General features: G+C 36.8%; 1 protein-coding gene across 4 annotated transcripts in view; it reads left to right on the forward strand.

Annotated features, from left to right (window-relative positions):
• Positions 1-21,727, forward strand: part of STAG1 (STAG1 cohesin complex component) — a 415,977-nt gene that overhangs the window by 36,829 nt on the left and 357,421 nt on the right. Inside the window, exon 2 of one of the 4 annotated variants that reach the window (XM_064587431.1) lies at positions 16,957-17,044. The exons of the other annotated variants lie outside the window; for them this stretch is intronic. The gene's annotated coding sequence lies outside the window, so the exon portion shown is untranslated. The remainder of the gene's footprint in view (positions 1-16,956; positions 17,045-21,727) is intronic. 4 annotated transcript variants of the gene reach the window in all.

The raw sequence follows: 21,727 nt of genomic DNA on the forward strand, positions 1-21,727 counted from the left end.
TGGAGAATCAGCTCTTAGTTTCATTTATCTTTTTTCTTTTTAGTCTCCATTTCATTTATTTCTGCTCTGATCTTTATTAATTCGTTCTTTCTACTAACATTGGGCGTCACTTGATTTTCTTTTTCTGATTACTTGAAATGTAAGGTTAGATTGTTTATTTGAGGGTTTTTTGTTTCTTGAGGTAGGCCTGTATTGCTATAAACTTCCCTCTTAGGACTGCATCTGCTGCATTCCATAGATTTTGGTATGTTGTACTTCAGTTTTCATTTGTCTCAAGGTGTTTTTTATTTCTCCCTTGATTTCTTTGTTGACTCATTGGTTGTTCAGTAGCATGTTGTTTAGTCTACACATATTTGTGATTTTTTAGTTTTTTTTCTTGCAGTTGATTTCTAGTTTCATATCGAGATAGGAAAAGATGCTTGATATAATTTCAGTCTTAAATTTATTGACAATTATTTTGTGGTCTAACATATGATTTATCTTGGAGAATGTTCCATGCGCACTTGAAAAAACTGTATTCTGCTGTTGGATGGAATTTTCTATATATGTTTATTAACAAGTTTTTGTGAACTAATATGTTAAGGCCATTGTTTCCTTATTGATTTTTTGACTGGATGATCTATCCATTGATGTAAGTGGGGCATTAAAGTCTCCCACTATTGCGTTGCTATCAATTTTTCCACTTATTTGTTTATTTTAATTTTTATTAAACAGATTTTATTTATTTGAGAGAGAGAGCGCACGAGCGAGACTGGTAGGAGAGCACGAATGGGGTCAGGGAGGGGGTCAGGGAGAGGGGCAGAGAGAGAGAGAGAAGGAGACTCCCTGCTGAGCAGGGAGCCCGATGCTGGACTCTATCCTAGGACCCTGGGATCATGACCTGAGCCAAAGGCAGCCACTTAACCGACTGAACCAGGGGCCCCTCAGTTTTTCCATTTAGATATGTTAATATTTGCTCTCTATATTTAGGTGTTCCTATGTTGTGTTCATGAATATTTACAAATGCTGTAAATATTTCTTCTTGCTGGATTGACCCCTTTATCATTATATAATGCCTATATTTGTCTTTTATTATTACAGTCTTTGTTTTAAAGTCTGCTTTGTCTGATATAAGTAATAATTATCCCAGCTTTCTTTTGGTTTTCATTTGCATGAAGCATCCTTTTCTATTGTTTTACTTTCAGTTTGTATCCTTTTCCATTTCTTCACTTTCAGTTTGTGTGTGTCCTTAACATCTGAAGTGAATCTCAGGTAGGCAGCATATAGATGGGTCTTGTTGTTTTTAAAGATTTATCTATTTATTTTAGAAAGAGAGAGCAGGGAGAGGGACAGAGGGAGAGGGAGAGAATCCCTAGCAGATTGCCCCCCTCCCCCAAGGACAGAGCCTGATGCAGGGCTTGATCCCAGGACCCTGAGATACGACCTGAGTTGAAACCAAGAATCAGATGCTTAGCTGACTGAGGACAACCCCCCCCCACACCGGGTCTTGTTGTTTTAAATCTATTGAGGCACTTTTTGTCTTTTAAAGTATTTAGTTCCTTTAGGTTTAAACTAGTTATTAGTGGGTATGTACTTATTGTCATTTTGTTGTTTCTTTGTTTTGTGGTTCCTCTCTATTCCTTCTTGTCTTGTTTTCTTCCCTTTTGGTTTGATGACTCTCTACTTAAGGGATAGCAAGTTAATTTTCTACTTTCAACCTAATGATAGTTAAGTTTGAATGCATTCTAAAGCTCAGTATTTTCACTTCTCTTCCCCACATTTTATGTTTTTAATGTAACATGTTGCATTTTAAAATTTTGTGTATATCTTAACTATTATAATTATAGTTACTTTTACTACTTCTGCTTTTTAATCTGCATACTAGATTAATAAGTGATTAATCCACTACCTTATCTTATATGTACCTTTATCAGTGAGATTTTTGCTGTCATATGTTTTTTTTTAAAAGATTTTATTTGATGGGGCGCCTGGGTGGCTCAGTTGTTAAGTGTCTGCCTTCAGCTCAGGTCATGATCCCAGGTCCTGGGATTGAGCCCTGCATTGAGCTCCCTGCTCTGCAGGAAGCCTGCTTCTCCCTCTCATACTCTCCCTGTGTTCCCTCTCTCGCTGTGTCTCTCTCTGTCAGATAAATAAATAAAAGATCTTTAAAAAAATTTATAAAGATTTTATTTGAGAAAGAGAGTGCACGAGTGTTGGGGGAGGGGCAGAGGGAGAGGGAGAAGCAGACTCCCTGCTGAGCAGGGAGCCCAGTGGGGACCTCGATTCCAGGACCCTGAGATCATGACCTGAACCAAAGGCACACGCTTAACCAACTGAGCCATCCAAGTGCCCCTCATATGTCTTTTTCTTACAGTGTTTTTTTCTACTTGTAGAAATGCGCTTTGAATATATTATGCATCTCCCTTTTGGTATGCAAAGATTCTGCTGAGAAATGTGATAATAGTCTTATGGGGGTTCCCTTGTATATAATAAGTGGTTTTAATGCTTTTAATATTCTCTCTATATTTAACTCTGGACATTTTAATTGTAATGTGTTGTGGTGTGGGTCTCTTTGGGTTTATCTTGTTTGGAACTCTGGGCTTCCTGGATCTGGGTATTTGTTTCCTCCTACAGGTTAGGGAAGTTTTCAGCTATTTTTTAAAATAAGTGTTCTGCCGGTGGGTGCCGTGGCTTAGTTGGTTAAAGCGCCTGTCTAGTAAAATAAGTGTTCTGCCCCTTTCTCTCTCTTCTTTCTGGAATCCTTATAATGTGAATGTTATTTTGCCTAATGTTGTCCTATAGGTCCCTTAAGCTAGCTTCAATTTTTAAAATTATTAATTTTTTTGGTTCTCTCTTTTGGTGAATTCCACTGCCCTGTCTTCCAGATCATGGATTGCTTCTTCTGCTTCATCTAGTCTATTGAACCTTTCTGCTATAGTTTTCAGTTTGCTTATTGTATTCTTCAGATTTGAGACTTTGGTACTTTCTTATATTTTCTGTTTCTTGCTGAAGTTTTTGCTGTATTCATTGATTCTTCTCCTGAGTTCAGTGAACATCATTATGAACATTATTTTGGACTCTTAATCAGGTGAATTACTTAATCTCCATTTCACCAATGTTTTTCTCTGGGGTTTTATCTTGTTCTTTTGTTTGGAACATATTCCTCTGTCTCCTCCTGTTGTCTGACTCTCCGTGTTTGTGTTTGGGTATTAAGGAAAACAGCTCTCTCTCCCAGGTAAGGAGTGGCCTTGTGTAGGAGATGAACCTTATCCTTTAAACAAAATTGCCATAGCTCTTGGCTTTCTCTTCAGTCTTTGTAATTGTCTAAGCAGCCTGATTTATTCTTCATAGGTCCAGTTGTTGAGGAAGTGCCAAGATCTGTGAGTATTCCAGAGGGAGGGATCTCATTCTGCCTCTAGTTTCAGGCTATGTAGAAACTAGACCTGTAGGCAGCAGCTTTTAATTTATCAGAGATATATACAGTCCAGTGGGATGGCATTCACAAATCATGCTGGACTCCAGACCAGGCAGTCTGGATGTGTCCCCTTGGTGACAGTTGCAAAAATCAGGGCTCCTGGAGAGTATGAACTCTTGTGGGAGATACCAGCAAGCTGTAGCAAGGCCAAGCAGGAACGCAAAGGTGGCATCCACTGGCCTACATTCCCTGAGAGCACATTTGTAGCCTCTTTGTGACTGGTAATTCTGAGTCATTCTCTTTAGACTGAAGCTTCAGTACAAGTAAATAGACCTCTGCACAGGAAGACTGGAGATATGTCTTGTTCTGCTGTCTCTGCACTGCCCTGTGGGTGGTAAAGTGCCAAGAACTGTGTCTCTGATTGTTTCAGACCCATCAAGGCCAGAAGCACAATCCTCTGTGGCCATTAGGACAAGGCATTAAAGGGCATACGCTGTGTGGGCTGTGCACAGCTGCTGGCATTGGCAGGGTAGTGAGCGTCGTATGGGAGCAGAGTGTGCTTAACAGATGTTAGCAGGTTAGAGGGAGGAGAGTGCAAATACAGCTCCTGCCAGAAGTGGCGCTAGTAAGGTATGAGGACTGTGCAAAAATGGTGCCTGTCAGTGCTTCTGTCCCTGAAAGGAGTTCTAACAGGCTCCTGCTTCTCTGGCAGGTGCTTTAATATTAGCAAGTGAATCTTCAATTATGCTCTAGGAGTTTTTCAAACTGCCTCTTTTGTGCTGGCCCCTCGGGCAAGTGAGTCCTTATGTGAGCCCTTTAATAGTGAAATCTCTGTTCCCTACAGCCCCTATGGTCCTCTCGGATATACCTCATTGGTTTCAGAGCTTGACATTTTGAGGGCTTATCTCTGGTGAAGGTCTCAAGAGTTGAGGTGCCTGATGTGGATCACAAACCCCTCGTTTCTCAGAGAGCAACTCTGTATTTGTGAGAAGATTGTATTTTGTCATGCTCAGGGTGGGATTTTTGAGGAGACTCTGCTTATCCTTCAGGTCTTGATGTAGCCCTTTTATCCTTTGTTGTGGAGGAGCAGTTCAGCTAGTTTTTGGATCTTTTTCAGGGGTAATTTTATATGTAGCTGTATATTTTGTGTGTCTGTGGGAGGAGGTGAGTTCAGATCTTCCCACACTGCCATCTTGAACCACCTCCAATGTTCTTTTTACAATTATTTGGTAGAATTCACCAGTGAAGCCATCTAGACCTGAGCTTTTCTTTGTTTGGAAGTTTTTGATTATTGATTTTCCTGTTATATAACGGCATGTTGAGGTTTTTTTTCTTCTTGAGGTAGTTTTGGTAATGTCTGTGTTTTTACACATTTGTCCTTTTTCATTTAGATTAGTTTGTAAGCGTATAATCATTCATAGTGTTCTCTTATAGTCCTTTTATATTCTGTGAGATTAGTAGTACAGTAGTCCTTCGTTCCTTCTTATCCATGGGGATACATTCCTAGACCCCCAGTGGCTGCCTGAAGTTACAGATAATTCCCAACTCTACATATAGTATGTTTTTTCTCATACATACACAGCTATGATATTCCTAGTTTATAAATTAGGCACAGTACGAGATTAACAACAATAAATGTAAAATAGGACAATTATAGCAGTTTACTCTAATGAAAGGTATGAGAATGTGGTCTTCCAGAATACATTATATTATGCTCATCGTTTTTCTTGTGATGACATGAGATAAAATGCCTACATGATGAGATGATAAAATGCGTACATGATGAGACGGGGTAAGGTGAATGACATTGTTTGTGACATAGCATTAGGCTACTATTTATCTTCTGATAAGTCAGAAGGAGGATCACCTGCTTTTGGACCATGGTTGACCACAGGTATTTGAAACAGCAGAAAGCAATAAGGGTGTGGGGGCTAGGGGGCTGTTATAATGTCCTTACTTTCATTTCTGATCTTATTTATTTACATTTTGTCTATTTTTTCCATAGTCTAGTTAAGGATATGTTAATTTAAAAAAACTAATTTTTAGTTTGTTGATTCTATTTTTCTTTTCTCTATTAACCTTTGCTTTAGTTTTTATTATTTCCTCCTTTATGCTGGCTTTGGGCTTAGTTTGCTCTTTTTCTAGTTCCTTAAGGTATAAAGTTAGACTATTGGTTTGAGATAGTTATTCATTTTTTTTTTTTTTTAAGATTTGATTTATTTATTTGACAGAGAGAGACACAGCAAGAGGGGGAACACAAGCAAGGGGAGTGGGAGAGGGAGAGGGAGAAGCAGGCTTCCCACTGAGCAGAAAGCCTGATGCGGGGCTCGATCCCAGAACCCTGGGATCATGACCTGAGCCGAAGGCAGATACTTAACGACTGAACCACCCAGGAACCCCAAGTTCTTCATTTTTAATGTAGGCATTTATAGCTATAAATTATTTTCTAAGTACTGCTTTTGTTGTATCCTAATGTTTTGGTAACGTTTGTATTTTCATTTTCATTAGCCTCAAGTTGCTTTCTAATTTCCTTGTGATTTATTCTTTGAATTATTTCTTATTTAAGAGTGGATTCATGTTGCTAATTTTCCAGTTTTTCTTCTGTTATTTCTAGTTTCATTCCATTGTGGTTGAAGAAAATACCTTGTTAGGTTTCAGTGAATTTAAATTTATTGAGGATTGTTTTGTTGCCTAACGTATAGTCTATCCTCGAGAATGTTCCATGTATACTTGAGAAGAGTGTGTGTTCTGCTCCTGTTGGGTGGGATGTTGTGTACATGTCTGTAATACCTGGTTGATTTATAGTATTGTTCAGGTCTTTGGTTTCCTTATTGATCTTCTGTCTAGATTCTCCAGCCATTGCTGAGAGTGGGCCTTTTGAATCTCAAAGTATCAAAATTTACATTATGATTCAACTGTTTCTCCTTCCAGTTCTCATTGTTTGTGTTTGTATTTTGGGGCTTTTTGCTTGCTTATAATTGTTATTTTCTTGTCATATTAATCCTTTTGTCAATATCCAGTATCTGTCTTTCGTAACACTTTTTGGCTTAAAATGTATTTTGTTTGCTATTAGCATTGATATGCCAGTTCTCTTTTGGTTATTATTTGCATGAAAGATCTTTTTTTCATTTTTATTTTCAAGGTATTTGTGTTTTTGGGTCTATAATAAGTTCCTTATAAGGAGCATATTATGGGATCATATTTTAAAACCAATTTTGGCAATCTGTGTCTTTTAATTGATGAATTTAAGGCTTTTACATTTACAGTGTTTACTGGTAAGAACTACTTCCACTTTGCTATTTGTATGTGGTCACTGAAGCTTCTGTTTTATTATCTTTGTGGTCAGGCAGTGACCCAGTAGTTCCTTGAGTGCTTGGATCCCGTAAAGAAAGAAAAAAAAAAGGGGGGCGCCTGGGTGGCTCAGTTGGTTAACCGACTGCCTTCAGCTCAGGTCATGATCTTGGGGTCCTGGGATCGAGTCCCACATCAGGCTCCCTGCTCGGCAGGAAGCCTGCTTCTCCCTCTGACCCTCCCCCTGCTTGTGTTCCCTCTCTCGCTGTCTCTCTCTCTGTATCAATTAAATAAATAAATAAAATCTTTAAAAAAAAAGAAAAAAGTCTGGGGCACCTGGGGGGCTCAGTCGGTTAAGTGTCTGCCTTGGCTCAGGTCATGATCTCAGGGTCCTGGGATCGAGTGCTACATCGGGCTCTCTGCTCTGCGGAGAGCCTGTTTCTCCCTCTCCTCCTGCTCTTCTTTCTCTCTCTGTCAAATAAATAAATAAAATCTTAAAAAAAAAATGCTCTAAACTCTTAAAAAAAAAAGTCTTAAATTTCTTTGACAGATGTTGCCCAGGAAGCCATGTAGCCCAGTGGAATTGAAATAGTGGCTGGCCTCTGTACTAGTCCCACAGATATCTACCAGGCAGATCAAAACACATAACCCCATTTTTTGGGAGAGATTAGGTCCTTATTGTCCACCCTGGCACTGGTAGGCTTCACCAGGAATGTAAGCTGCCATACCTACAGATTTTTTGCCTCCATGCTGGTAGTTGGGGAAATGGTGGCTGCTACACAAAATGCAGAAATTCACCAAAGTTTACCAGCCTCTTTCTTCATTAAGCACTCTTGTGTTATTGCAGTTGTTTGACTAGACTCCAGAGTTCTGAAATAATTGATTCTAATAGTTCTTGCCAGCTCAATATTGTTTCAGTGGGACTGATTCTTAGAGCTGCTTTCTCTGCCATTTTCTGTGACCTTGGCCTTTACTTTTATATGCGGTTGACCCTTGAGCAATAGGAGTTTGAACTGTGCAGTCCACTTATATGTGGATTTTTTTGGTAAATATGATATAGTACTGTAAATGTATTAACTATGACTTTTTAAATATGATTCTTAATATTTTCTTTTTTTAGTTTACTTTTATTGTAAGAATACAGTAGGTAATAATACAACATACAGAATATTTATTAGTTGACTGTTTATGTATGGTAAGGCTTCTGATCAGTACTAGGCTGTTAGTAGTAGTAGTTAAGTTTGGAGGAATCAAAGTTATATGTGGATGCTTGACTGTACAGGTCAGTGCCCCAACCCCCATGTTGTTCAAGGGTCAGCTGTATTGACATTTTATCTACACAATATACTGGCCAAAGTCTGAATGAAGCTGAATAATTGAAGTGAATTTTAAGTTTAATTGTAAGTGAACATATAACTATTTATAAAGTTATATTTGCTGATTTAATTTAACATTTAACTTAATATTGGCCAATATTGGGTGGAAATAATTTCAATGTATTAGTGATTTTTATTTTAAATAAATGTAAAAGAATAGCCATATTAGATTTGAATCAACAATGAAAATCTAACTTGTATAGTAAAATTATGAGGGCAAGGAAGTGGTTCTTCATATTTTATGATGTTAATTAATAGACTTCATTTGAAGTTTCAGTGGGTAAAAAGAATGTTTTTGTAAATTGATGATAGCTACTTTTTATTGAGCTACTGCTGTATTCTTAGAACATCAAAAGATGCATTAGGTGGTCTGTTTTTATCCTCATATCATCCCTACAAGGTAGGTATTTAATCTTTCCAGTTGAGAAAGTTGATGCTTAGGGAGGTTAAGTGTATTTATTTGGTGGGGGAGTGGGGCGGGAGCAGCATACCAGGTGTTAAGTCATAGAGGTAGGAAACAAGTTCAGGTCTTTCTAGTTTTTTGTACTTTACTGAGCTGCTTTTGATAATGGCATATAATGACTTTTAGGACTTATCAGAAAAGGTTGAATGAGAACTACTTATTGTGGGTAGGACAGTTTTCCTATAATGAGATGTTAGGTACTGATGTTTTCATTGAAGGAGCGATTCTTTTTTGATAGTTTTTTTTTTTTTTTTACACAGTTGACCTTTGAACAACATAGGTTTGAACTGCATAGGTACACTTATATACTGATTTTTTTCCAGTACAGATACTGGAAAACTTTTTAGAGATTTGGGACAATTTAAAAAAACTTGCTCACAAACCACAAGCCTAGAATTATCGAAAAAGTTAAGAAAAGATAAACCTTAAGAAAGGTCTGTATGAATGCATAAAGTATACGTAGATACTCATCTATTTATCATTTGCTACCATAAAATATGCACAGATCTGTTATAAAAAGTTAAAATTTGTCAAAACTTATGTATACAAATACTTATAGACCATACTTGGTGCCATTTGCAGTCAAGAGAAATGTAAATAAACATAAAAATGCAGTATTAAGTCGTAACTGCATAAAATTAACTGCGGTACATAACAGTACTATTGTAGTAATTTCATAATGACCTCATGTTGCTACTGTGGTGAGCTCAAGTGTTGTATCTACTTAGAACACCAGGTGACATTAATCATCTCTGCGTGAGCAGTTCATCTTTCCAGTAAATTGCATATCGCAGTAAAAAGTGATCTCTTGCGGTTCTCATGTGTTTTTCATTGTGTTTAGTGCATAAACTTTGAATAACACCGTGGGACCCATATGAAGTGCCACTAGTGATGTTGGAATTGCTCCCAAGAAGCAGAGAAGAGTCATTACATTACAAAAAATATTTGAATTGCTTGATATGTACTGTAGATTGGGGTCTGTAGCTGGGTTGCCCACCATTTCAGTATAAATGATTCTAGCATAAGGGCCACTGTTTAAAAAAATGAAAAAAGGAAATTCATGAAGTTGTTGTAGTTAGCCAGCAGGCATAAAAACCTTGCACTTTTTGCAAAATACCTTATTTCGTATTGAAAATGCAGCTTTTATGAGGATGCATGATTGCTGTAAGAATGGTGTACCTGTATAGATTCTAATATGACTTGAGAAAAAGTGAAGTCATTACATGACATTCTTAAGCAAAAGGAAGGTAAAGGCTCTGAGGCTGGAGAATTTAATGCCAGCAAAGGATGGTTTGATAGTTTCAGAAAGTGGTTTGCCTTAAAAAATGTCAAGAGAATAGGAGAAGCAGCTTCTGTTGACCAAGAGACAGCAGATGAGTTCCCAGATGCATTAAAAAATACTTGAGGAGAAAGGATACCTGCCTGAACAGGTTTTTAATGCAGACAGAAATGCCTTATTTTCGGGGCGGGGGGTAGCCACAAAGGACATTTATTAGTAAGGAAAGCAGTGAGCACCAGGAATTAAAGCAGGAAGGGATAGGCTAACTTAACTGATCAGGACTGTCCTTCTCTGTAAAGCCACTAACACCCAAGCCTTGAAGGGAAAAGAGCTACCAGCTGCCAGTCTTGGTTGTACAACAAGAAGGCCTGGATAGTGAGAATCCTTTTTCTGGATTGGTTTCATCAGTGCTTTGTCCCTGAAGTGAGGAAGTACGTTTGCCGGTAAGGGACTGCTTTTGAAAGTTCTTTTAATATTGGACCTTGCCCGTGGCCACCTAGAATGCCATGACTTGAACACCAGTGGCACTGGAGTGATCTGCTTGTCCCCAAACACATCTCTAATTCAACCTCTAGATCAGGGGATCATAAGGACCTTTAAGGCTCATTACACACAGCACTTTGTGGAAAGAATCAATACTGTGGAAGAGAACCGTGAAAGAGAGAACATGAAAGTCTAGTCTAGAAGGATTACGCCGTTGAAGATGGATGGCAAGAACTGTGTGAGATGCTTTTGTGTCATTATCATTTCCTAAGGATTCATTGTGTAGAACATTGTGTGCAAGACTTGTATAGAAATGGATAGCCTATCCTTACATAGGTATAGGGTGAGTAATATTTAATAATAATTTAGTAATGTGTTAGTTTTCCCACTGTTTTAAAACTTTGCTTTTGAAGAATTACATTACTGTAAAATAATGCTTCTCTCGTAATTGGAGAAATTGCATGTCAGCATTATCACAAGTAAGTGTTTTTTTTTTTTTAAAGTAACAATGTTTCCAGTGCTGTGTTATGAACATGACTAATATTGTATGGTTTAACAGTTTTATAATGATTTTGTTAGTGTATATATGTAATTATATTAGTGTATAGTATATTAGTGTATATTTGTTAGTGTATAGGCTAGGCTACCATGAAGCAATTGCACTGACTATGCTAGGCTTTCATAAAGAAAGCATATTGTTGGGCGCCTGGGTGGCTCAGTTGGTTAAGCGACTGCCTTCGGCTCAGGTCATGATCCTGGAGTCCCGGGATCGAGTCCCGCATCAGGCTCCCTGCTCGGCAGGGAGTCTGCTTCTCCCTCTGACCCTCCTCCCTCTCATGCTCTATCTCATTCTCTCTCTCAAATAAATAAATAAAATCTTTAAAAAAAGAGAAATCATATTGTTGCTTCTTTGTTATCAGTGATGAATTGTTATATCTGTAAATAAATATGAATTTCTTTTTCATATTATCTTTTCATTTTTGATGTCTAGTATTAATATGTAAAACATTTATAGTGTTTTGTATCATATAAGACGATATTGATTTAGGTATTGACAGATGATTCATCTTGTAAAGAGATGACATAAACTTACAGTATCGATTAATACAGCATAGTATTATGAATGTATTTTCTCTTATGATTTTCTTGACATTTTTTCTTTAGCTTACTTTATTGTAAGACTACAGTATGTAATACATATAATGTACAAAAAATGTGTTAATCAGCTCTTTATATTACTGGTAAAGCTTCAGTTCAACAGTTCAGTAGGGTATATGTGAATATTTGTACAAGGAGGGTGAAAGGTTTGCTGCCTCTAACTCCTGCATTGTTCAAGGGTCAACTGTATGTATACACACATAGACATTTGAGGATAGAATATCGCTGGTGGTGTGTCAACTAGAGGTTAGGATTTAATCAGGAACCAAAAAGTTAAAGGATAAATATCAGTTTTCACAAAAAGTTTAATATACCTTTTTCCAGACAAATTGAATATTTTATTTTATTATTAATATTATTTTAAAGATTTTACTTATTTATTTGACAGAGAGAGAGAGAGCACAGGTAGGCAGAGTGGCAGGCAGAGGGAGAGGGAGAAGCAGGCTCTCTGCTGAGCAGGGAGCCAGACATGGGGCTCGATCTCAGGACCCCAGGATCATGACCTGAGCCGAAGGCAGCCGCTTAACCGACTGAGCCACCCAGGCGCCCCCAAATTGAATATTTTAAAAATAAAATATACTTAAACCTTTTTTGAAGATGTAGTCATTCAAGATAGGGACTGTTATATCTACTTAAAATATTTGAGATAGCACATTTATTTTTTTTTTAACTTTTTCTTGAGAGAACTTGTTTCAGTTTCTTGCTTGTAATCCTGTTGTAAATAACAGAAACATTGGTTCATATATTCTGTAGCTGGAAGGGACTTTAGAAGTAATTTAGTTCTGTATGCCCATTTTACAGATAAGAAAACTGAATTTGAAACTCAGTTGAAAACTGAATTTATTGAGGTTAGATCACAGATCCTTTTTCTTAAGTCCTCTAAATTGCTCAAGATTAGGAGTGGAGGTTAGCATGCGCACCCAGAAATCATTTTCTATAAATAACAATTCTAGTCAAAGCTTTCTAGACAGGAAAAAAACATTTTGGGAAGTATGTCAAAAACAAGGACATTGTCATATTATAGGCATGTAGGAGAACATAGTAGCATGTCTGAGAAGGGGAAGAATAAACTGTTCCTTTTTAACAGTGCAATTTTGAATATTCCAAAGTAGATTTATAGGCATTAGCAGGTAAGAGGAAGAATGGAGGAGGATGTAACATGGTAACAAGCATAGAATTTTGAAGTTGGTCATATGTAGACATGGTGTGGCTGCTTGATAGGGTCCTTATTATTTCTTAGGAATAATCAAATCTATTTGTTATTAACTTCTTACTGGTTCCTCTGAAAATATTTTTCATTTAGAAAAACCTGAATATAGAGATTTAAAGATTATGAATCACAAGCTGTAGTTGTTATTTTGTATGTTTTAATTCAGTGGTTGTCAGTCTAGTGATTGGGGTTGTATTACATCAGAAATGTCTAGGGAGGAGCATCTGGGTGGCTCAGTCATTAAGCGTCTGCTTTTGGCTCAGGTCATAATCCCAGGGTCCTGGGATTGAGCCCCGCATCAGGCTCCCTGCTCCTCAGGAAGCCTGCTTCTCCCTCTCCCACTCCCCCTGCTTGTGTTCCCTCTCTCACTGTGTCTCTCTCTGTCAAATAAATAAAAAAATCTTTAAAAAAAAATGTCTAGGGAGGTTCTTTTGAGAAGCATATATCCATTTATGTCTCCCTCTGGTAAATCAGAATATGTAAATGTGTATGGTCAGAGTAGAGAGGAAGATACTATTTATGTTTTGGAAAAAAACTACCCAGGGACTTAACTCTGCATCAGCTCCCTACCTGCTTACCAAAAAAGGGGTTAAAAAAGAAAAAGAAAAAGAAATAAAGTCTTCTGTCAAAAAATGAACAAACAAACAAAAAATAGAAACAGACCTATAAATATGGAGAACAAACTGAGAGTTGCCAGATGGGAGGGGATTGGAGGGATGGGCAGGATGGGTGAAGGGGAGTGGGAGATACAGGCTTCCAGTTACGGAATGAATAAGTCATGGGGATAAAAGGTACAGCATAAGGAATGTAGTCAGTAGTATTATAATAGTGTTGTATGGTGACAGGTGGTGGCTACACTTGTAGTGAGCATAGCAAAATGTATAGACTTGTCATATCACTCTGAAATTAATGTAACATTGTGTGCCAACTATAATTCAATTAAAAATTAAATTATTCTATATAATCACTTTACTTATTAAAGTATTTAATATAAAAAATCTTCTATAGAAGAAAGTAATTTGGCTGGGGTCTGAGCAAGAAAGTTTTAAAATAAGGATGAATAAAGATGAAGGATGGGAGCTTTAAGATATGTTTACTTAAAACTGAAATGGATTGTTTTGGAGAGGAGATGTGATGTGGAATGATGTATTGCAGAGAAGGAGTTGTCCAGTTATCTTTAGGAAAAAAAAATAGAAGTGGTCCGTGAATCTTATAGGTACACAGAAGTGAAATTTGGGTAGCAAACAAACTACAAAAGATAGAATGAGGGGACTGGCCTTTTTATTTAAAAAATTTTTAATTAAAAAATGGATTCAAATACGTGTTTACCAGGTGACAGGCTCTGTTGTAGGTAAATCAGTAAACAAAGAAGGCAAAGATCTCTGTCCTAATGGAAGTTACATTTCAGGTTGGGGAGGAGGGCACAGTATAAACAATAGGTAAGCATAAATAAATGAGAATTGATAAGTATTCTTGTGAAAGAAAAAAGTAGAGCAAGGTAAAGGGGATGGAGAGTGTTGTTGGGTGGTGGAAGGTTGCAAATTTGATTACAGTGGTAACAATAAACCTATTGAGAATGAAAGACCTGAAGGAGTAAATGTCTGATGTAGGTATCTGGTGGTGAGGAAGGAGCTTTGCAGATATCTGGTAGTGATATCAGTGTAGGAAGTTGAATAATACAAACCAAGAGTTTAGGAAAGATTTCTAGGCTAGAGATATAAAAATGAGGTCATCATTTTAGATGATTTTGAAAACTTTAAGACTAGGGGTTATCTGTAGGTACTGAGTGTCCTTAGAGAAGACACAGAGAAGCAGGCCATGTGATGACAATAGACATGGGGAGAAGATGATGTGAAGATGAAAGCAGAGATTAGAATGAAGCAGGCCGCAAGCCAAGGAACACTTGGAGCCAGCAGAAACTGGAAGAGGCAAGGAAGGACTCTCCTCTAGAGCCTTTGGAGGTAGCAGGGCCCTGCCTATATCTTGATTTTGGACTTCCTGCCTCCAGAACTGTGAAAAATAAATTTCTTTTGTTTTAGCCACCAAATTTTTTTTTTTTTTAAAGATTTTATTTATTTATTTGACAGAGAGAGAGACACAGCGAGAGAGGGAACACAAGCAGGGGGAGTGGGAGAGGGAGAAGCAGACTTCCCGCGGAGCAGGGAGCCTGATGCGGGGCTCGATCCCAGGACCTGGAATCATGACCTGAGCCGAAGGCAGATGCTTAACGACTGAGCCACCCAGGCGCCCCTTAGCCACCAAATTTGTGATCATTTGTTATGGCAGCCCTAGGGAACAATAAAGGCTCATACTATACATCTTTTTCTACATCTTTTAACTTTCTATTTTGAGCATCTTTCATGTTATTGTGTATGGATAGATTTTGTTCTTATGTAACAATTGCCTCCTATATCCATAGGATGGATCTATTATGCATGGCATGTCCATGCATTGTGTAGCATGGACATTTAGTTTATTCTAATTTCTAATCCTTGGGTGCCTGGGTGGCTCAGTCTTTAAGCATCTGCCTTCGGCTCAGGTCATGATCCCGGGATCCTGGGATCAAGCCCCACATCGGGCTCCCTGCTTGGCGGGAAGCCTGCTTCTCCCTCTCCCACTCCCCCTGCTTGTGTTCCCTCCCTGGCTGTGTCTCTCTTTGTCAAATAAATAAATAAAATCTTAAAAATAAATAAAAATATTCTAATTTCTAATCCTTCAATATACAATTGTGGTGTAGATTTGTGTTTTTCAGGTATATTTCTGTCAAAATCCTAGATCTGCCAAATACGCCCTCATAAAAGACTGTTTCAATTTATATTCCCACCTTTAGTTTGAGTGTTGCTAACACTGAATATTATGAATCTTTAATTTATGGATAAAAAATAGTATATTACTATTTTCTTTAGCTTATTACCTCTAATTACCTCTAATTAATCTAAATTAAATATTTTGTCATGCTTGACCATTTGTAAAGCTTCCTAAAAATGAAGTTCATTGTTTAAAAGAAAATACCAGGGGCGCCTGGGTGGCTCAGTTGGTTAAGAGACTGCCTTCGGCTCAGGTCATGATCCTGGAGTCCCGGGATCGAGTCCCGCATCGGGCTCCCTGCTCGGCAGGGAGTCTGCTTCTCCCTCTGACCCTCTTCCCTCTCATGCTCTCTGTCTCTCATTCTCTCTGTCTCAAATAAATAAATAAAATCTTTAAAAAAAAAAAAAAAAAAAAAAAATAAAAGAAAATACCAGTTATTTAATAGACTTTTTTAAGAGACATGAATAACTTTCTTTTCTTTGCAGTTGGCAGTTATCTTCCTTCATTAGTTTAATCAAATTCAAGGATAAGCCTACTCTAACATAAAATGCTGGAAAAAAAAAGAGGGCTTTGTAACCTAGTAAGACAAAAGTAGAACTTGTGAATGTAGTTTGACGTGTTGAACTTAAAATATCAAGTAGTCTTGCAGTGATAAAATTGTTTACCTCACAGAAGACTGGTACCTTGTGACCATTAGAAAACCACTTTTGGCATGAACTGCAGCTCTTACTACTTAAAATCGTGAGTTCTAGATACAACTTTCTCACACCACTCTTCTTTGAACCCTATGCCTAGATTTCTGATTTTCTTTCTCTTCCTCCTCCTCCTTCATCATCTTTTTTTTTTTTTTTTTGGTATTTCAAACTACACTCTTGTATGTGTGTGTAGATTTAATGCATGAAAGATAACCTTTTATCTTTTTCTCACAGTGTTGGGAAATTATCCTGTATCTTTTCTTCAGGAAAATTATGGCTTAGTTTATCAGTGAAAGTATGGATGTAAACCATGACAGGGACCTTTCATAATAAAAATCCTGTATCTTGTGAAAGTAAAAGAAATCATCATAGTGATCTTAATTAAAATATATTCAGGGCATCTTAGATTATTTTAAATGAAGATAACTGAAGAAGAAAAACTTACTGTTCCTATCTATAAGAATTGATTTAACAGAAAATATGAGTACTGAATGGAATTGCCACTTGATACCCACTTTGAAACTAAGTAATGAGTTACTTAAGAAACTCCTATATAAACTATTTCTTCCAACACTGAGGATTTGATTCATCCCATGGCTTTTCTTTTAATAAGTGTCCTATTGTGCTAGACTGATGTCTTTTGATTCATAGATCTCTGAAAGATGGCCCAGATTTAGTGTGTTCTGTCTAAAACTATTCTGATATATTTATTTAATTTAGAATACTTAGTAAGTTTTGTACAACTTTGTTCAAATTTACAAAAATTTTTATATCCTTATTTCTTTCTACTTTTTCTTAGGTCTGCCAGAGAAAATAGGGTGAAAAACGGCAAATTGTCATAACGTGAGGAAAGGCTAAATAGCATTTTGGAAATGGTACATGATAAGGCAAGTCAACAGCGTTTAGGAATGAATGTGAATGAAGGAGCTTTTAAAGTTCTTGTCTTGTGAGATGTGAACATAGTTATGAAGGACACTTAAAAACATTGAAGGAAGTGAAGAGCATCAGGCCAATATAGTCAAAGTAAGATGAGAAAATGCAATTGACTAATTCTCTAAAAAGGAGCAATTAGGTTTATTCACTGCAAAGACAAATGGTTAGCAAATCTAGAGGCTGTGAAAACTGTAAGCACCAATAGACAAAGTATTTTCTAAAACAGGTAGTTCACTTCTGTTCAGATGTTTATGTGAACAAAATAGGAAACAACTTCTTGATTCTTCAGAAAAGCCCATGTAATTGAATTGTTAAATACAGAAGGTCAGGAATGAAGATTTTTTTGCCTAAGTCTCCATGGGACCAACATCTTTGTCAGCATTTATTATTCTCAAACCTTCTAAAATCCCTCACAGATTTTTACAAAGAGGAACCCCAATTTTACAGGAGACTATATTTCCTGAAGCAATGATTTCCATGCTTTATGTAGGTTAAAATAAGAGCAAAGTGTGTTCTCCACATACTTATTTACTATTTTATGGTATGAAAAAGTATTCTGAGAAAATTATATCTTCAGGAAGGGATCACCTTAAGAATTACTTTGCAACTATTCCAGGAGTAGATCTTAAAAAGTGGGGGAGGGGGTCAATCACTGCTCTTTAGGAATTAATCTAATAAAATAGCATTGAAAGGTAGGAGGGTAGGGCGCCTGAGTGGCTCAGTTGGTTAAGCGACTGCCTTTGGCTCAGGTCATGATCCTGGAGTCCCTGGATCAAGTCCCGCATTGGGCTCTGTGCTGGGCGGGGAGTCTGCTTCTCCCTCTGACCCTCCCCCCTCTCATGTGCTCTCTCTCATGCTCTCTCTCTCAAATAAATAAATAAAATCTTTAAAAAAAAAAAAAAAGAAAGGTAGGAGGGTAAAGGCTTACGTCTTGACTTTGTTGCTTTTTACTTGATTTTTGAGCAAATCATGTTGCTCCTTTAATTAGTTTCCTGTTCTGTAAATTGATTAGTGATGAGTGTTAATAGGGCTAAGAGAATGTATCTGAAAGTGATTTGTAAACTATCAAGTGATACATATGTAAAGATGCTTTGTTACATATACACATATAGTCTGCTTTTAAAGATTCTAATTGGAAAGCCAGGGGGAAGTAGAAAAAAGGAAAACAAATGTTTAGGGGCACCTGGGTGGCTCATTTGGTTAAGCGTCTTGATTTTGGCTTAAGCCATGGTCTCAGGGTCATGAGATTGAGCCCCAAGTCCAACTCCTGTGCTGCACATGGAGCCTAAGATTCTCTCTCTCCCTCTCTGCCCCTCCCCCCTCTTAAAAAAAAAGGTTTAAAAGTGGAATCTTATACTAAAATTTCAAATAAAATTTTATCTTAGTTTTTAAGTTTTACAAAGAGTGATGCCAAGATGAGCTGTTTATAGCAAGAGTTGGCATTTGGCTCAATGATCATTTACTTTTCTTCAACAAATGTTTTAAAATCAAAACAAGACCTGTGTTAGTGCTAAATGTCTAATGATTATTTATATAGTTATGTGTATATCATAAAAGAATATATGACTGCAGATACCTGACTTGCACTAAATGTACCTCATGTTTATTTAAACATTTTCTGTGTAGTAATTTCTATAAATATATGCTACAACTCTTCTATTAAACAAGATACACATCCAGGGAATGCAGTCAACCTGAGGAAGTTTTTGTCCCTTCATTTTCTATTCCTCCTTAGTTGCATAATTCCACATTTTGAAATGTCTGGGTTGTGTCTAATTTCAAAGAGTTCATGTAGATGAAGTTTACCACGGTAATAAAAAAGTACAGTGCATTGTGGTAGCAGGTGGTAGTCAGTATTTGTAATAGAATGCTTATTTTTCAAACCAGAGGTCCTTGGGTTACTGACATTAGAAACAACTGGAGTGCTTGTTAAAAATCTCTGATGCCTATCTAAGACTTACTGAATCAGAATCAATCTTGGTTCTACATTGGAATTTATGGAGAGTTTTAAAAATACTGATGGCTGGGGGCGCCTGGGTGGCTCAGTCAAAAAAAAAAAAAAATACTGATGGCTGAATCCCACCCCAAGAGAATTTGATTTAATTGTCTGGGTTGTGGATAGTGTTTCTTAAACTGTATTAAAATTACCTGGAGAGCTTCTTAAAATGGAGATTGTTGGGCTCCAAACTGAGAGTTTGTGATTCAGTTGGTCAGGGGTGGGGCCTTGGAATTTTGCAATTCTTGTAAGTTGCCAGGTGATGTTGTTACTAATCCTGGGACCACACTTTGAAAACTGTACTCTGAGGATGTAAACCACCTGTTTAATTTGGAGACTATGTAAAATAAAAGGAAGAAACTAGTAAGTCCACAAGGAACATAGGAAATGTAATAGATTTCAAAGTAAAAACTGTTAAGTTTGGTAAACTCTCAACTTCAATTTATAAAGCAAGAATATTACTATATTCATTATATTCATAATCTAAAATCTTCAGAGTTCATTTATAATGAAAAATCCTAAATATCATAAATAATAACTTAGCAAAAAGAATATCCTCAGAGATGTTAAAGCAAACAAATGTTATCTCAGTCAGGTTTATTGAGGTAAACATACAGTAAAATTTACTCTTTCATGAGTTTTGACAAATGGATCAATTGTGCAACCATCAACAGAATCAAAATGTAGGAGTTCTAATTCTGTCATGTCCCTGTATGGTCAGCTCCTTCTCTAACCTCAGTTCCTGAGAATTCCTCATTTCTTTTCTCACTTTAATAGTTCTGCCTCTTTCAGAATGTCATAAAAATGAAATCATCTAATATATAACCTTTTCATTTAGGCTTCTTTCACTAAACATAATGCATTTGAGATTCACTCACGTTGTTGTGTTTATCAGTCCGTCCCTCCCTCCCTTCCTTCCACAGTTCAGATTCACAGCAAAATTGAGCTGAAAGTGTAGAATTCACATACAGTCCCTACCCTCATACATACACAGCCTTGTCATTAGCAACAGTGGTTCATTGTTTCTAATCAGTGAACCTATGCCGACATGTCATTTTCACCAAAAGTCCATAGTTTACATTAGGATGAATCCTAGTTCATTCTTGCTATTGTACATGCTGTGAGTTTTGACAAAAGTATAATGGTATGAATCCACCATTTATAGTGTCATACACAATAGTTTCACTGCCCTAAAAATCTGTGATTTTCCTATTCATCCCCTTCTACTCCTTTAACCCCTGACAGCCACTGATCTTTTTAATGTTCCCCATAGTTTTGCCTTTACCAGAATGCCATAGAGTTGGAATCACAGTATGTAGTTGAATTTCAGTTTGGCTTTTTTTTCTCTTAGTAATATGCATTCAAGCTTCCTCCGTATCTTTTCATGACTTGATAACTCATTTCTTTTTATTGTTGAATAATACCTTGGTTTATTCACCTGTTTAGGACATTTTGGTTACTTATAAGTTGTAGCAGTTATGAATAAAGCTGCTATAAACATCCATGTGTAGATTTTTATATGAACATATGTTTTCAGTTCATTTGGATAACTTTCAGTTACTGGATTATATGGTAAGAGTATGTTTAGTTTTGTAAGAAACTGCCAAATTATCTTCCAGGTGGATGTACCATTTTGCATTCCTGCCAGCAGTGTAAGAGAGTTCCTATTGCTCTACATGCTCGTCAGCATTTGATGTTGTCAGTGTTTTAGATTTTGGCTATTCTAATACATGTGTTAGTATCTTGTTTGATATTCAATATCTTTTCATATGCTTATATGCCACCTATATATCTTCTATGAGGTGTCTGCTCAGATCTTTTGCACAATTTTTAATTGGATTGTTTATTTTTCTTACTGTTGGGTTTTAGGAATTTTTTGTATATTTTAGATACAGTCCTGTATCAGATATTTGTTTGCAGATATTTTCTGTCAGTCTTGGCTTTGCTTATTTTCTTGACACTGTCTTATGCAAAGCAGAAGTTTTAAAATTAACAAAGTCCAACTTATTTTATTTTATTTTTTTTTCCTGAACTGTGCCTTCGGTATTGTATCTAACATGTCATCTCCAAACCTAATGTCATCTAGATTTTCTCCAGTGTTAACTTCTGAGAGTTTTATACTTAGGTACTTTACATTTAGGCCTGTGATCTATTTTGAATTAATTTTTGTGAAGGCTGTATGTGTCTAGATTCTGTGTGTGTATGTAACTGGGTATGCACATGTGTGTGTATTAATTTATTCCAGTACTGTTTGTTGAAAAGATTCATTTTTTTTTTTTCCATTGTATTACCTTTACTCCTTTGTTAAAGATTGGTTGATTATATTTGTTGGTCTGTTTCTGGGGCCTCTTTATTGTTTTATTAATCTAGTTGACTGTTCTTTTGCCAATATCATACTGTCTTGATTACTGTAGATATATATTGTTTTAAAGGTGGGTACTGTCATTTTCTTGAGTTTGTTCTTTTTTAAATGTTGTTGGCTATTTAGGATCTTTGGCCTCCTCATTGAAAACTTAGAACCAGTTTGTGGTATACTTGCCAAATTACTTGCTGGGATTTTGGTTGGGGTTGTGTTCAATCTCTAGATTAAATTGGGAAGAGCTGACTGACATCATAACAATATTGAGTTTTCCTATCCATG

The sequence above is a fragment of the Mirounga angustirostris genome, unplaced genomic scaffold (genome assembly GCF_029215605.1).
Source record: "Mirounga angustirostris isolate CCGP_5_RB_7025 unplaced genomic scaffold, mMirAng1.0.hap1 SCAF_1, whole genome shotgun sequence".
In the NCBI taxonomy this organism is placed as follows: Eukaryota; Metazoa; Chordata; class Mammalia; order Carnivora; family Phocidae; genus Mirounga; species Mirounga angustirostris.